At 43.4% G+C, this 16773-nt stretch overlaps 1 long non-coding RNA gene across 1 annotated transcript in view; it reads left to right on the top strand.

The window, feature by feature from the left end:
- Positions 1-16773, top strand: part of LOC126175570 (uncharacterized) — a 270723-nt gene that overhangs the window by 224684 nt on the left and 29266 nt on the right. The window contains exon 2 of the long non-coding RNA XR_007535594.1: positions 8093-8168. This is a non-coding gene — a long non-coding RNA (uncharacterized LOC126175570). The remainder of the gene's footprint in view (positions 1-8092; positions 8169-16773) is intronic.

The following is a 16773-nucleotide window of genomic DNA, read 5'->3' as shown; positions in this document are numbered from 1 at the left end:
TGGATGGATACAGTAAACATGCTCCCCTTATTAACTCTCCTGCAAACTTCCTTCGAAGCGGATATCATTGCGAGCCAACTGCCTAACTCAGCAGCATTACCGCTGAGGAAACACTTGGCGCTGCGCTATCCAGAATATAATGCTCTCCATTTCGGCTGCCACAGCTGTGTAGCCACGCACTCGTGGGTAACGGTCGGAGATTCCACTTCGCTGCTTCAGACAGAGATCGTTGTCCCTAACGCTACCCAGAACAACTACGCGAGTCGGAACGTGCAAAGAGTCTTTCTCATGACAGTATTACGTCACTGCCCTACGTTGCACTTCCTGTAACTGTACTGTCATTCTTGAGGGTATACCCAAAACTGAATCAGCTGTTGAACGCTCAGTTTCACTGATCAGCGCTTCTGTGGCATCTCTCACTTTAACGCTGTTATGTCTCACCTTATGCTTAAGTGAAAACACAGTTTCACTTTATCGATGACAAACACGGAAGAAAACCTCCTGTTTTACGTCTGTCATTGTGTGTACAACAAACAGCTGTAATTTTTTATTTATTATTCAGCAACCGATTTGGGCCTGCTTTACATCATCTTACGACTGTCTATATTACAAATTAAAAACATTACAGAAGGTGTGTACACCTATATTGATATATAAACACATGAAAACAAAGTTGTAACATTTACATAAAACACGATTAGCTGAGCATCACAATAAACCTCTCCATATGAACACTTCATATTTTACACAACTTGTCAAAAGTCACAGATAAATTAAAATTATTGTACAGCATATTCATGCCATTTTTCAGAACGTTTCATCGATGAAAATGATAAAGTTACTCAGATTCTTTCCTATTCTGTTTGTAATCTCGAAAGACCATCGTGACCTGTCTATTAGTATCGAGTTACAAATGGTGAGAGACTGTGACGTAGTTCTATCATTTTCATTTAAGCAAAGTTTTGATAACGTCGGGAATCTCTTTCTATTACTGAAGAGGAGTTAGTTGCTATGGAATGCCGAAACTGATCAATAAGGAAGCTTGTACCGACAGCGGATTCGTTCCACAACCTTCCGCGCCTCTGTGCCCTTAAGAGAAATCTACCACTGTTGCCGTGTGATGTCTTATCCCTAATGTATTGTGATAAATTACATAAGTCAATGCCTGTTCCTGCAGGTCGGTTTAGAACTGCTTTCAGAACAAGCCTTCGACACCTCTAATTGATAGTAGAAGAAAAAAGTAATCGTGCTTCAGACTGCTAACAGAGGTTCAAATGAGAGTAAACAGTTGATGACTATAGCTGCTAATATAAGTAATTTGTAATAAAGCTAGAGTTGCATAATGTGTACATAGTTCAGAGCGAGCTGTGGTAAGACAGTGGATTCGTATTTGGGAGGACGACAGTTCAAGTCCCCGTCCAGCCATCCAGCTTTGGATTTTCCATGGTTACCCTAAACCATTTAAGGCAAATATTGTGATTGTTCCTTTGAGGGTGAGCGTTAGCTTTCCTGGCCCATGTTTTCTTAATCCTGGCTTCCACACCGTAATGTATGTGTGCATCATTGACGAAACGTTAAACTTCGTATTCTTCCTGTTGCTGTCGTATTACTTGATACGTCTTTTGCCGTCACAGTCGTCTGTGCGCGTTGTACTCACCTCTGCGCGATGTTTTTGCAGTCAGCTCCACACGTATTTTGATGCTAGTGAGCAATGTGGGAGGTGCAACGCATGATGCTATCTTTGAAATGTGCTCCAGTTGCCACGTAACCCAAACTTCTAGATAACAGCCCGGCAAGCAGTTGGCTTTGTTTGACAAACGCATGCGTAAACGGTCAGTCCTGTTTGTCAGATCGGCCATCAGTCAAACTTTCCCTGACATGTCAAATAAGTCTGTTTGACAAACACGTCAGACAAAGTAGAACACTGCCAAATAATTTTTCAAACCCGTCAGGTTAGAGTTCGCAGAATTCTCGAGATCGTATGCTGCGTTTGCCGCACTTACTGCAACCAAAAATAAACATTTCTGTTCCATCAATGCAACCCATTGTCGACACCTATGCTATTCACAATACTCATGCAGTGGTTCAGCGTCACATTCCGTCACGCCTTGTTGAGTGTGATGGCAGGCGAACAGCAGCCACAATGGCGAGACAAAGCGCGAGCTGTTACGAAAGGAACGCGGCTACTAAGGATTGTTGGTACTGTCGGTAGAGGGAACGCTGTAAACGTCAGCATCAGTAATGTTCAGAACGGTAACATTTCTACGCAATAGAGTAGGAAACGGGGTTTAACTGAATTGTTCAGTTACGAATTCATGAACTGTCTGTGCAGCTATTGAAATGCTCTTAAGTCATTATAAATGTTTCATTTTATTCAGTAAAGTCTTCAGTGGCCAGAAAATTACTACCTCTTGACTGTTTTGTTTCCGGGATGCAGCAAATGAAATGCAGTTTTTCTGTGTTACTGCATTTCCCTCGCCATTCTCAGTTAAATAAGAATGAGCTACATGTACTCATATTTCGCACGTACTTTTCTCTTCGGCAGTAATTTGTCGTGTACGACCTGTACGCAGCAGTGCACGTCTTCCAGACGTAGTTGTCCACATTTAACTTCGTGAAACTTCTTAATTTCTACCTGTCAGTGTTCTTATGTCGCTGTATATTTTCCTTTTTTCGTTAACTTCCATGTGTTAGGTGTGTGTGTGTGTGTGTGTGTGTGTGTGTGTGTGTGTGTGTGTGTGTGTGTGTGTTGGTATCATGTTGTTCGCCCGTCTGAAAGAGGTAAAAACCAATCAACTATGGATTTAGAAGTAGCATTGTATGGAGACACACATTAAATGCCCATTTCATTCTACACTGATCAGCCAGAACATAACAACCACCGACCTAGTATCGATATAAACCCGTCCAGGCGACAGCAGCGTCAAATGGCGAGGAATGACTGCTAGTCAGACACACGCATGCTGCAGGTGGTATCAGTGAGCGGGCTGTCCCTGTGTTGCTTGGGGAAGGCGCACCATCTGTCTGAGTTTGACCGAGGGCCGACTGTGACGGCCCGGAGCTCGGCACGAACAATTCGGAAACTGCACGGGTGTTCGCAGTGGTGAGTGTCTTTAAGACGTGGCCAAACCAAGGTGAAACGACATCCAGATGTCGTGGGGTTGGGTGACCACCCCTTATTACAGATGTCGGACGTCGTAAGCTGGCTAGACTTGTAAAACAGGAGCCGGCCGCGGTGGTCTCGCGGTTCTAGACGCGCAGTCCGGAACCGTGCGACTGCTACGGTCGCAGGTTCGAATCCTGCCTCGGGCATGGATGTGTGTGATGTCCTTAGGTTAGTTAGGTTTAAGTAGTTCTGAGTTTTGGGGACTGATGACCACAGCTGTTAAGTCCCATAGTGCTCAGAGCCATTTTTTTGTAAAACAGGACAGGCGGCGAACTGTGGCGGAACGAACATCAGACTTTAATGCGTGGCAGAGTACAAGTATGTCTGAACGCACTGTGCATCGAATATACCTAACGATGAGCCTCCGCAGCCGACGCCCCAAGCGTGTGCCAATGTTAACCCCTCGACATCGACAACTACGACTGAAATGAGCACGTGACTATCGGCACTGGACGTTGGCGCAGTGGCAGAGTGTTGCATGGCATAACTTCTTCATCCTGCTGACGGGAGGCCGCGAATCTGTCGTCTTCCAGGGGAACAGCTGCTTGACAATTGTACTATGGGACAGAGAAAAGCTGGCAGACGCTCCATTATGCTCTGGGGAACATTCACGAGAGCATGCATGGGTCCAGTGCAGTTCGTTCAAGGCACCTTGACGGTCAAGGAGTACCGTACACTGGGTTGCAGACGACGTACACTCATCGTGACGATCATGTTTTCCGACGGTAGTTGAATTTTTCAACAAGATAATGCGCCATATCACAAGCTCACGATTGTGATGGAGCAGTTCGAGCAACAGTGGCAATTTCCAGCTGCTGTGCTGGTGCCCCAACTCACCAGATCTGAACCCTATTGAATACATCTGGGATGTGATAGACAGTGGCATCAAGCTCATCGCCCCCCTCCCCGAAATTTACGGGAATTGGGTGACCTGTGTGTGCAGATGTGGTGCCAACTTCCTCCAGCGACCTACCAAGGCACCATTGTTTCCATGCCACCACGCAACGCCGCTGTTATCCTTGCCAAAGATGAACATACCACCTATTAGGTAGATGGTCATAACGTACTCGCTGATCAGTGTACGTGTTAAGGGTCCAGTTCTCATTTTAGGCGATGTTAACTGTAGTAAGTTCAGATTTTCGGGCTTTATTTTCAGGCTCCAGTGTCAACAGACAGACTAGATTGCAATGTAATTTGACTAGTTCTGTAAAAAGGGGAGGGTGCAGGGATGGTGTGCCAAAGGCATCGGTACTGGATCCACCGCTTTTGTTAATATATCGCAATGATTTACCATTAAACTTGATCTTTTTTTGGCAGATAATATGTCTTTCATTACGTGAGACATGGAATGGAATATAAGTGATTTATCAAGTGCATTAAGATTCTGACACGGGACTTACGTAAAGGAAAATCTTATTACCATGAAATCGAAAATCATAAATTTTTAGGACTGTAGATGGATGATAAGCTTTATAATTATAATTGTAATTATTATTATTATTTCTTTCCTTTCTCTGATGTTATGTCTGGTTAAAAATGGAAAGTGGCGCGGACCTTGATCAAGTGTGACTTCCTTTTAACTGTACGGTATATATTACATTGCATTTAGGAACTTTCGGGTAATTGAACATGTATCAATAATTACAGATTTCTGTAGTTGTATATATGTTTGGATGTAGCTGTATTGCGTTGATGTACTGGTGGATATTGTGTGGTATGACTCTTGTAGTTGATAGTATAATTGGTACAATGTGAACTTTATCCTGATGCCACATGTCCTTGACTTCCTGAGCCAGTTGGATGTATTTTTCAATTTTTTCTCCTGTTTTCTTCTGTATATTTGTTGTATTGGGTATGGATATTTCGATTAGTTATGTTAATTTCTTCTTTTTATTGGCGAGTATGATGTCAGGTTTGTTATTATTATTATTATTATTATTATTATTATTATTATTATTATTTGAAGTTATTTATTTTTTTAGTGCTTCCAGTGGCGTCAAACTTTCGTCGGGACACCTTCGTGCATACACAACGACCGGTCTAGATCCAGAAAAGGGCGGTCATAACCGTCGATTCTTCCTTTCGCGACACCATTGTTCAAGCATTTCAGACTATTTATTTTTCTTTTACCAGTACATATTCGCTCTTCAAGGGTTTGTGATTAAAGGTGGTCAATATTAGGCACTCAGTCGAAAGGAACTGCAGCATTCACTCACGGAAAAATGATTTGCATCTCGATGTCGTTTCGTAATAGTTTTACAGAAAGATGTGCGTTTGTACTAGAGCCATTTGAAATAGGTAGTCTAATACATCTAGTGACGACAGATTTGCTCTTCTTAGTTATCCAATGTGATCGGAGAGTTCGGTGAAAGCAGATCATAATTTTTTATTACGTATTTCAGTCTAAGGCCACAAGCATGGTATTATTAGTAGTTGAGACATCATAGCGAGTCGTCGTCAGATGATCGCGTTACAGGCGATGAAACATGGGTTCACCACTTAGAATTGGAAACAAAACGGCAGTACATGGGGTGGCGCCACACCACTCTCGTCTGAAGAAAAAGTTCAAAGTCCCGCCCTCAGTCGGTAAAGTAAGGACAATGGACTTCTGGGACTCTGACGGGGTTATTCTGTTTGATGTCCTCTCTCACGGTGCAACAATCAACTCTGAAGTGTATTGTGCTACTTTCAGGAAATTGGAGAAACGACGGAGCGTGTTTGTCGCCACAAAAATTTAAAGGAAAATCTCCATGACAACGCACCGAGCGCGGTGGCGTAGTGGTTAGTACAATGCTCTCGCATTCAGGAAGACAGCGGTTCAAATCCGCGTCCGACCATCCTGATTTAGGTTTTCCGTGATTTCCCCAACAGGCAAATGCCGGGATGGTACCCTTCAAAGAGCACGGCCGACTTTCTTACCAATCCTTTCGTAATCGCCGTGCAGTTCTAGGCGCTTCAGTCTGGAACCGCGTGACCGCTACGGTTGCAGGTTCGAATCCTGCCTCGGGCATGGATGGGTGTGATGTCCTTAGGTTGGTTAGGTTTAATTAGTTCTAAGTTCTAGGCGACTGATGACCTCAGAAGTTAAGTTGCATAGTGCTCAGAACCATTTGAACCTTTCGTAATCCGAAGAGACTGACGACCTCTCTGTTTGGTCCCTCTTCCCCAAATCAACCAACCATCGACCATGACAACGCAAGTCCTCATTACAACGCAAGGCCTCACACAATTTTGCGCACCCGAGAGGAACTAACAAAGCTTCATTGGACTGTGCTTCCTCATCCATCCTACAGCCCACGTCTCGCACCTTTCGACTTCCATGTGTTTGGCCCAATGAAGGATGCACGGCGCGTGAAGCAGTTCATGGATAGTGGGGAAGCCATTGATGCAGCAAGACGTCGGCTCCCGACCGTTAGATAGGTGCCATGACGAAATACAGCAGCAAGGTGATGTAACACAGTCGCATTGTTCCGAGATTATGTTGAGAAATGGAGTTTTGTAGCCAAGAGCGGGGAATTATATGGTCTATTGGAATCTTGAATAAAACCACCATGCTTTCTGAAAAAAAAAAGTGTTGCATTATGTATTGAACGCCCCCCCCCTCCCCCTATTTTGAATATACGGCCGTAAGCTTTTTATCTTAATGTTTATTTTTTCCATTTTTTGAGTCCATTGTAGCATCAAGCGAATTATACAACAACTTCTTCCATGAAGAAGTTCGAGGGAGCCAAGTCTGGAGAATAGGGGGGATGTGAAACGTGTTGTAATCCTATTTCCATTAATTTTGCGACCCCAACTGCTGAGGTGTGTGCTGGTGCATTGTCATGATGGAAAAGGACTTTTTTGCGGTCCAATCGCCGGCGTTTTTCTTGCACCTCGGTTTTAAGACGGTCCAATAACGATGAATAATATGCACATGTAATAGTTGTACCCTTTTCCAGATAGTCGATGAGGACTATCCCTTGCGAATTCCAAAACACAGTCGCCACAACATTTCCGGCAGAAGGAATGATTTTCGCTTTTTTTGGGGCAGATTCTTCCTTGGTAACCCATTGTTTAGATTGTTGTTTGGTCTCAGGAGTAGAGTAATGTATCCATGTTTCATCCACAATAACGGAACGACGCTTGAAGTCCTGTGGACTCTTCCTGAACAGCTGCAAACCATCCTTGCAACACTTCACACAATTCGTTTTTGGTCAAGCGTGAGCAATCGCGGAACCCATCTTGCGGATAGCTTTCTCTTGTCCAAATGTTTATGAAAAATATTATCTACCTGTTCATTCGAGATGCCCACAGCATTAGCAATCTCACGCACCTTAACTCTTCTGTCATCCATCACCATATCATGGATTTTATCAATGATTTCTGGAGTTGTATCCTCCACAGGGCGTCCAGAACGTTCAGCATCACTTGTGCCCATATGGCCTCTCCGAAAATTTTGAAACCACTTATAAACTGTTGTAATCGGAGGTGCAGAGTCCCGGTAATGTTTATCAAGCTTCAAGGCGGTTTGCCTTTCATAAAGTAATGTTTAATCACCACACGAAATTCTTTTTCGTCCAATTTTTGACACTCACTCGACTTCCTTGATTCACACGAATGCCAAACACACAGAAATAGACCAATATGGCTGAAACTTTGTGTGCGTTCTTTCCAAAGATGCTACTAACTAACATGACCTCGATACGCGCCGTTGGTGCCATCTCTCGGACTTCGCACGGACTTTTCAAACGCCCCTCGTACGAAACTTATAAGTTACCATTATCAATCTTAAGTGGCAACAGTGAGATTTTCTTACCATTCGCTGTTTTCAGTGTCCGTCATAGCAAGTGCAGTTTTTAGTGTTATTCGTGGGTGCAGTGGCACGCTTTGCAGCCGTGAGCAATGCAGTACTGTGGTGTGACGTGTTGTGTCGTTGTGTTGCAGGCTAGAGGCGCGGCCTCCGATGAGCACACTGCTGGCGAGCGTCCTGCTGCTGCTGTCCACGGTCGCGGCTGCTCAGGTAAAGACGTACACCGTACCACTCTCTCTATTCTTCTGTTTACAGCACTGCAAGCTTAACAACAAAAAATACACTAGCTGATCGGAACTATACGGTCACCTGTTAGTGGACATTGAGATAGGGTCTGTCAACCCTTTGGCTTTTATGATGACTGAAACTCTGCTCGGCACACTTTCATTGAGGTGTCTTAGCACTATGCTGTCCGGCGACACCACAGTGGTGTCGTCTGCATAGTATCGCGCAGTGGCCGGCGACAGCACTTTAGTATCTTTTGCATTCTGTTGGTGTTTTGTTTAGGTAACAATAGGTTACACACGTCAACAAGTTTTTTGTTTTTATAAGTACCCGTGCCCTTTCATCATGGCGGACGGAATAGACAATAGGATTATTTACGATGAATGCGCGGACGTCTTTTCTGATGTTCCGGACGAGTTGGCCAATTGGGAAGAAGACATTGGATATCAATAAAATGAAAGTGAAGCAGAATCGTAGGAAGAGAGTGAAATACGTCCAAGGAGAATTCGGCGAACGCTACGGTTGCCAACTGATTCGGCTGAATCAGACAAAGAAGACAGTGCACAGTGGTCAGACTTTGATTTACCGAGGACCAAAAATAAATCTGAAGGATCCCGATTCCAAACATATTTCCCAAAGATACATAGAACGTCGAGGACATTGTAGAATTATATGTTGGGAACGATCTATTTGAATATATTAGGAACGAAACCAACAAGTACTACAGTCAGAGTTGCAATAGAAGGAAACTGAATTAAAAAAAAAAAAAGCCAAATTTGTCGACTTACGGGACCCTAACTTGGAAAATAGTTTGGGCTTGCTATCCTTATGGGAATTGTAAAAAAGGCAAGAATCGGTGATTATTAGTCAACGAGTCCGATGTTGTTGTTGTTGTTGTTGTTGTTGTTGTGGTCTTCAGTCCTGAGACTGGTTTGATGCAGCTCTCCATGCTACTCTATCCTGTGCAAGCTTCTTCATCTCCCAGTACCTACTGCAGCCTAAATCCTTCTGAATCTGCTTAGTGTATTCATCTCTTGGTCCTCTCTACGATTTTCACCCTCCACGCTGCCCTCCAATGCTAAATTTGTGATCCCCTGATGCCTCAGAACATGTCCTACCAACCGGTTCCTTCTTCTTGTCAAGTTGTGCCACAAACTCCTCTTCTCCCCAATTCTATTCAATACCTCCTCATTAGTTATGTGATCTACCCATATAACCTTCAGAATTCTTCTGTAGTACCACATTTCGAAAGCTTCTATTCTCTTCTTGTTCAAACTATTTATCGTCCATGTTTCACTTCCATACGTGGCTACACTCCATACAAATACCTTCAGAAACGACTTCCTGACACTTAAATCTATACTCGATGTTAACAAATTTCTCTTCTTCAGAAACGCTTTGCTTGCCATTGCCAGTCTACATTTTATATCCTCCCTACTTCGACCATCATCAGTTATTTTGCTCCCCAAGTAGCAAAACTCATTCACTACTTTAAGTGTCTCATTTCCTAATCTAATTTCCTCAGCATCACCCGATTTAATTAGACTACATTCCATTATCCTCGTTTTGCTTTTGTTGATGTACATCTTATACCCTCCCTTCAAGACACTGTCCATTCCGTTCAACTGCTCTTCCAAATCCTTCGCTCTCTCTGACAAAATTACAATGTCATCGGCGAACCTCAAAGTTTTTATTTCTTCATCAATTTCTTCATCACCTACAGAGCTAGTTGGCATATGAACTTGTACTACTGTTGTAGGCATGGGCTTCGTGTCTGTCTTGGCCACAATAATGCGTTCATTATGCTGTTTGTAGTAGCTTACCCGCACTCCTATTTTTTTTATTCATTATTAAACCTACTCCTGCATTACCCCTATTTGATTTTGTATTTATAACCCTGTATCCACTTGACCAAAAGTCTTGCTCCTCCTGCCACCGAACTCCACTAATTCCCACTATATCTAACTTCAACCTATCCATTTCCCTTTTCAAATTTTCTAACCTACCTGCCCGATTAAGGGATCTGACATTCCACGCTCCGATCCGTAGAACGCCAGTTTTCTTTCTCCTGACAGACGCACCGATATTACGCTAAACGATGTCCCGCAACCGATTCAGACAAATATTATCATTTTTAATTTTTTCCGACAGCAACAATAAACCGGATAATGCCGACCGGCTTGTCAAAGTGCAATTCGTAATTGATTATTTTTCCAAAAAGTTTAAAGAAACGTTTAATCTAAGTTAAAACATCTCATTTGATGAAAGAATGGCACCATGGCGTGGACGGTTAAATTTTAAAGTTTACAATCCGTCGAAAATTACGAAATATGGCATACTCATTCGGATGCTGTGTGATTCGAGTACGGGATGCATTTCCTCATTCAAGATATATTTCGGCGCTGGACAGCCTTTAGCAAAAACAGTGATGGAACTACTGACACCTTCTGATGGAAAGTGGCATCATCTCTGCATGGATAACTATTACAACAGTGTAGAACTTACAGAAAAGTTACTTGAAAAGAAAATTAAAGTTTGTGGAACGACACGGCAAAATAGAGGATTTCCGGAAAAGTAAAGCGCTCAAAAGTCAATGTGTTTGAAACTTGTCATCAACGGAAAGGTGAGAAGCGGCCGGCGACAAGCCAAGTGATTCGAATTAGCGCTGCCGGCGCCAAGCGAATAAATTTCTACGAGACGTGCGGACGGCAAAGTGTTAATGTCTGTGAAGCCCTTTCTTTATCAAGAGCCGAAACCAGAGAAGTTAGTGCTGATGGACGCTCGGTCTGGAGCGAAGTTGACATTCTGATTCATCACAAAGGTGTTCCATTGGGCTGAGCTCGGGACTCGACACAGGACAGGCCAGTCCATTTCGCGACTGCTCTTACCCACAAACTATTCTCTCACAGGTACTGCTCTATGACAGGGTGCATTGTCATGCTGATACAAACATACTGTTCTGTATGTCCTGCGACATCGCTATACACAAATCAGGAGAAGTACGTGAACAGTTGTTCATTTCAACACTTCACACAATCGTGCATCCACTTCAGATTAAACACACGTGAATCGGTCCAACTGAGAGCTATGTTCCATAATGAACAGTCACTTCCAGAAGTAAAGGCCCGTCCAGAGACACCAGAAGTAAACGCTGTCCAAAGACAGTCAGTTATCACGTCGCTGCTATTGCGGCGGCATTTCCTAACCTCGGAGCTGTTTAGTGTGAGCGGGAGGTTCCAGACGGCTGGTTCTCTTGTGACTCCTGCTGCGCGAGCTCGGGACTACGTAGCTGACCCCCTCTGACCGAGAACTGCTGAAAGCTAGTCGTAGCTGCAGCTGACGAACTGCTGCTTGCCGAGAACTCGTGATGAACTCCGCTGATGAACTGTCTTCCGCCTCGCTGAGCCGAGAGTTTATAAACTGGCGCGGATTATTACACTAAATCCGCACTACTGGCTGATGCGGCAGGCGATTCTGTGCGCCCCGCGTTATGTCATCGTTGTTCGCGACTGGCAAAATACTGCGGTCGCCTAACGGGACAACCGCTGAAGTTCTCACCGCCCTTGCCTTCGCCTAAATTAGGCACGTTGATATGCCGCTACGGCAGAAGAGGGAATTACGGACATACAAATCCGTGATTCCAATGCAGAATTTATTTATTTCACACAATGGAACGTACATCATAGAATATACAACAGACATTGTCATGAATAATCAGTATTGTCAGAGATTGTATATTTACAAATATTAACCTGCAGCATATTCTCCGCCCCAATCAACTTCTAGAGAAATGACCAGTTGTACGGGACGTGAGATCATGGACCCTTCAGAAGTTCTTAAGGCTACAGTTCGTATCTTCTCGCCTCTTCCCTTACGAATCTCTTCTATCCGCCGATTCCTCCCTCCATATGTGTAGTGGAAGAACATCCTCCTGTAAAAGAACATTACCTAGCTGGAGTCTTCCTCAACCTGTCCTTGGTTGATGAGTTTTATGTAAGTTTCTGAGCAGGGTCAGATACTCTTTCTTCCATTTTCTGCTGTTGTTGAAACTCCTTGGACAAATCCTTTCTAACTGGTGGTTCTGGACCTGTGGGTAGTATTGTGAGTCACTCACATACAAGGAAATATGCAGATGTCATACTTCAGATTCCTCTCCCCCTTGCGTCATTGGTTTAGAACTTAGTGATGCTTCTATACTGACCAGCTTTGTGTCGAGACCTTCTTCGTCCTACTGCTACGGTCCTAAAACCTTTCTCAGGCAGCGTTTTGACAGATCCCACCATCCGTTTCCAGAATTCTCCCTAACGAGGCGCGTGTGGGGCGATGAGTTTCCATATAATATCTTGCCGGGCGATGTATTTGTTCGTCTTGTTTCCTGTGGTGTCACCGCCAGACACCACACTTGCTAGATGGTAGCCTTTAAATCGGCCGCGGTCCGTTAGTATACGTCGGACCCGCGTGATTGCAGACCGAGCGCCGCCACACGGCAGGTCTAGAGAGACTTCCTAGCACTCGCCCAGTTGCGAGCAAAGTTCACTGACAAAATACGCTCTCATTTGCCGAGACGATAGTTAGCCTACCCTTCAGCTACGTCATTTGCTACGACCTAGCAAGGTGCCATTACCAGTTACTATTGATACTGTAAAACATGTACCGTCAAGAGCGACGTTCACCATTAATGGATTAAAGTTAAGTATTTCACCAGCTACGTCCGTTTTTTCTAAAGTTTAATTTCCTTGTCCTGTTCCAGACCTCACGCCAGCCTGCGTGAGCTAAAACGCGTGCCTTTCGGCTTCCTCTAGTAACCCGGTGTTGGCTCTCCTGCCAACCCACAACATTTACCATCAGATCCTGCCACAGCTCCTGAAGCTCTGTGTGATTGGAAGAGAATGTAGTAACTTTGTCAGTTTAAATCGTGCTAGGCACTCCTCGCCTGCCCACAAACATATGTAGGGATATAGAAATCTGTCAGCTGACATATCTTAACGTATTTCCGGATGCAGAGCTCGTGTTGTTACGAACATGAATAGAGCAATATATGCCTTCTTTGTTAACTGTTCCCGTTTGACATATAATGGGCCAGCAAAATCAATGCCTGTGAAGTCAACAGATTTCAATGGTGAGACTCGTTCAGCTGGCAAAGGAGCCTCGGTTTGTTGACAAAGTGAGCTTTCACCATCTTCCAAGGCAGGCAGTGACTAATAATACGTTAACTGCCTGTCGAGCTCTAAGAATCCAGAATCCTGTTCTCAGTTCAGATAACACTATGTTTACCCCAAGGTGATACAGACGTATGAGTCTGCTGGATCAGTAAGCTGGTGAAATGATGCTGTCCATAGCGAAGAATTGGATGGCGTTGACCTTGGGTAATTCCGTGAACTGCAGAAATCCACCGAGACGAATAACGCCATTATTCAAGAACGAGTTGAAACGAGAATTTATGGCAGAGACATATTGTTGTACAGGGCATTTAGTTCGAGGGCAGAATGTTGTTGTTGAACACCCTGAATCCAGTAAGTGCGTGCTTCGTTAAAGTCTGATGCTGTCAGTTCTCTGAATGCCCTATGTTCTTACATTATCTGCTGTTCAGCGCGAAGTACTCTTCAACAGCTGGTAATAGTTACTATATTGCGTAGCTGTTACTATTGGGAGTTATTTTTACCATCAAGAGTTGGTCTCTTAAATTCTTCTTTTCTGGCAAGAAATAATCTTTTGTTCGTATAAATTGCGGCCACTGTGTTCGATTCTTTGTTAACCAAACAGGTCTGTGGAACAATATAGTAGCGTGCTGAAATTTGTCTGCTGTGGTACCTGTGAAGGTCAGATCAGCTGGATTTTCCTAACCAGGGCAGTGTCTCGACTGCGATGGACTCGTTAGCCTTTATATTTCTGCAACACAGTTTGAATCAAAGATCTTCCATCGATTAGGGTCATATCGTATCCCTCGTAAGGCTACAACTGAGTCAGTCCACTGTCTTGAACGGCTTGTTTGTAACTCGTCGCCTTATAGAAATAATAAAACAGTTTTGATCCTTGAAGTGTTGGAACATGTTCCAGCCGTGGAAGAGTTATCCTCTTGATGGGAGCTAGTCTGCTCTTACTGCGAAGTAAATGGACTGATGTCATGTTTGTAGTGATGCACCGTACATAAAGGACTGCTCCATAGGCCTTTTCAGATGCGTCGGAAGTACATGGATTTCAGATTCAGTGTGTTTAGAAATATCAATCCATCGTGACGTGTTTATATGTGAAAATGATGGCAAAGTTGATACCCATATTTGCCAAGATCAGGAGGTATGCGTTCGTCCCATGCAGTTTCTCCTGACCAAATTTCCTGTAAAATATATTTTGCCGTGAGAGACGCAGGCTTCAACATACCCGGTGGGCCATGTTAAAATTAATTCGCTTTTACCGTTTTCTTAAGCGAAATAAGGGGACCACATTGTAACTACGAAAAATTCTCCCAACCCGTAACACCTCCTACTCCTCCTCCTTATTTCACTGTTGGCGCTGCACATGACGATTGGTTAAGTTTTCCAAGCATTCGCCAAACCTAAACCCTTCCATCGGATTCCTACAGGCTAGAGCGTAATTCATCACTCCAATTCACTCGTTTGACTGCAGAAATGTGCGGATCATGAGGAGCTGCTCGAATATTGCACCCCATACTTCTAACTCCCTACACGCAGTCATTGTGTGCCCGACTGTCGGTGGCACATTGGAACTCAAGAGTGGTTCCTTCCGCTGACTTCATGCGATTTTGTTGTTTTACAACCATGCACAGCAATGCTCGACGGTCCCTATTCGTCTGTACATGGAGTCTGCCTGGTGTTTGTTTACATATGGCTGTTCTGTCGCGTTTCCTGGTCAATATCACACCACCAACTGTCGACATGGGCATCTTTGGAAGGATTGAAATGTTCCTACCTCATTTTTTACTCAGATGACTTGTCCACGTTCGAAGTCACTGAGCTCTACTGCTTCTCTACTGACGACACAATACTCTCCGCCTCCTCAGACACAGGTGAGTCAGGATCTCGTGACATTAAGTTCTCGATTCCGCATTACATAGGGGTGTCCGGATACTTCTGATCACACAGTGTATACAATCGTGGCCATCACTGTGAAAATTGCTGCTGCGTGAGGGTTGGAGCGCCATTAGCCCTCCAAGCGGGGAGACTGTCGACTACTACTTAACGTTATTATAAACGCCGTAAAAATGTTTGGTTTTTAATTATTTTTCTATTTAAATTTAGAAATTGTTAAACCATTGGGTTCGAGGCGCTAGTAAAATTAACACCCGTGAATGAGCGTAAATTGAGTATTAACAGTGCAGAATTCTTAAGTGGAATGATGTAAGCGATAACGTATTCATAAAGAAATATTCATTGTGCGAACAGCCTGTCTGATCTCGGTATCTTTATCGTAAAATATTTCAATGGAAGGAAAGCAGTATTTATTGCGGATTAACATAAATATTACGATCAGGTACAATAATTCTAAACAAATGAGACGGCTGTTATTTAATACTTACTGAGAAACAAAATTTTTTTGTAGATTTATTGAGAAGCCGCCTTTGGTAAAATAAATTACTGAAACGACTACGTGCAGCAGATGATGATGATTTTCATGTACGACTGAAGGTTGCATATAGCGAGAGGAGACTACGAATAACTGAAACAGCTGCGCAAACATTTTATGAATAGATGTGCAGCACTGTGATTATGATGAAATACAGCTTACAACGTAAAATTTTATTCAGACAGGATCATTTCTACAAGATGTTCAGCACAGTCCAACGTACAGCCATCATACACCTGCTCATTTTTGCTATACAGGACAACAGCGGCTAGTAAGCTACAATGTTGAATACGATTTCCTAAGAATGCAAGTAGTATCGTTTACATTGATTGTAACACGATTTTTGAAAACGGTCAATAAATCCCAGCAATAAAAAAATGAAGAAAACACGTTTGTCATTCTTCAGGTTTCGTAAGGATCTTAAAGAGATATGAAACGTCACATCACAAGACAGCTTAGCACTAAAACTGAACACACTGAAGGAACTAGCTTCAGAATTTTTTTGCTGCTTCAGATCCACAAACACCAGTCTTGGACATAGACATCTTCTGAAGGAGACAGAATTATAGTAAATAAAATTTTCCCTGTGATCGAGAGAAGGCTAAGGCAGTGCAGATCATTTGACACCGTGAAAACTTCTTACGTGGGAAGGAAAGTTGCGTATCACAATAAAAATAGACAGCCACAGAAATCAACATTGCTGAGCTACTAAAACAGTCACTCTGCCCCAGACGTAGGTTGTCTGTTTAACGGTTTCCAGAGGCAACAAAATTTTGATTTTCAGTATATGAAACAATTACTGACCGAATTTAAAAATTACAATTCTATTGTAATCAACTTATTAAGAGGTATAATCTTACATTACGGGTTCAGTCCTTAAGGTTTAGTATGAAAGTTAGAAACCGTATGTGTGTGTTGAGGCAGCAGAACTCCCCGCGGCCCAAATCACCTAGTCTATATTCAGTCAGTATTTGAGAATGAGAGCACTTAGCGACTCCAAGTAACTTTA

Source organism: Schistocerca cancellata, chromosome 3 (genome assembly GCF_023864275.1).
Source record: "Schistocerca cancellata isolate TAMUIC-IGC-003103 chromosome 3, iqSchCanc2.1, whole genome shotgun sequence".
Classification (NCBI taxonomy): Eukaryota; Metazoa; Arthropoda; class Insecta; order Orthoptera; family Acrididae; genus Schistocerca; species Schistocerca cancellata.
The sequence above is the reverse complement of the archived record's forward strand: the minus strand, read 5'-3'. Positions and strand labels throughout refer to the sequence as shown.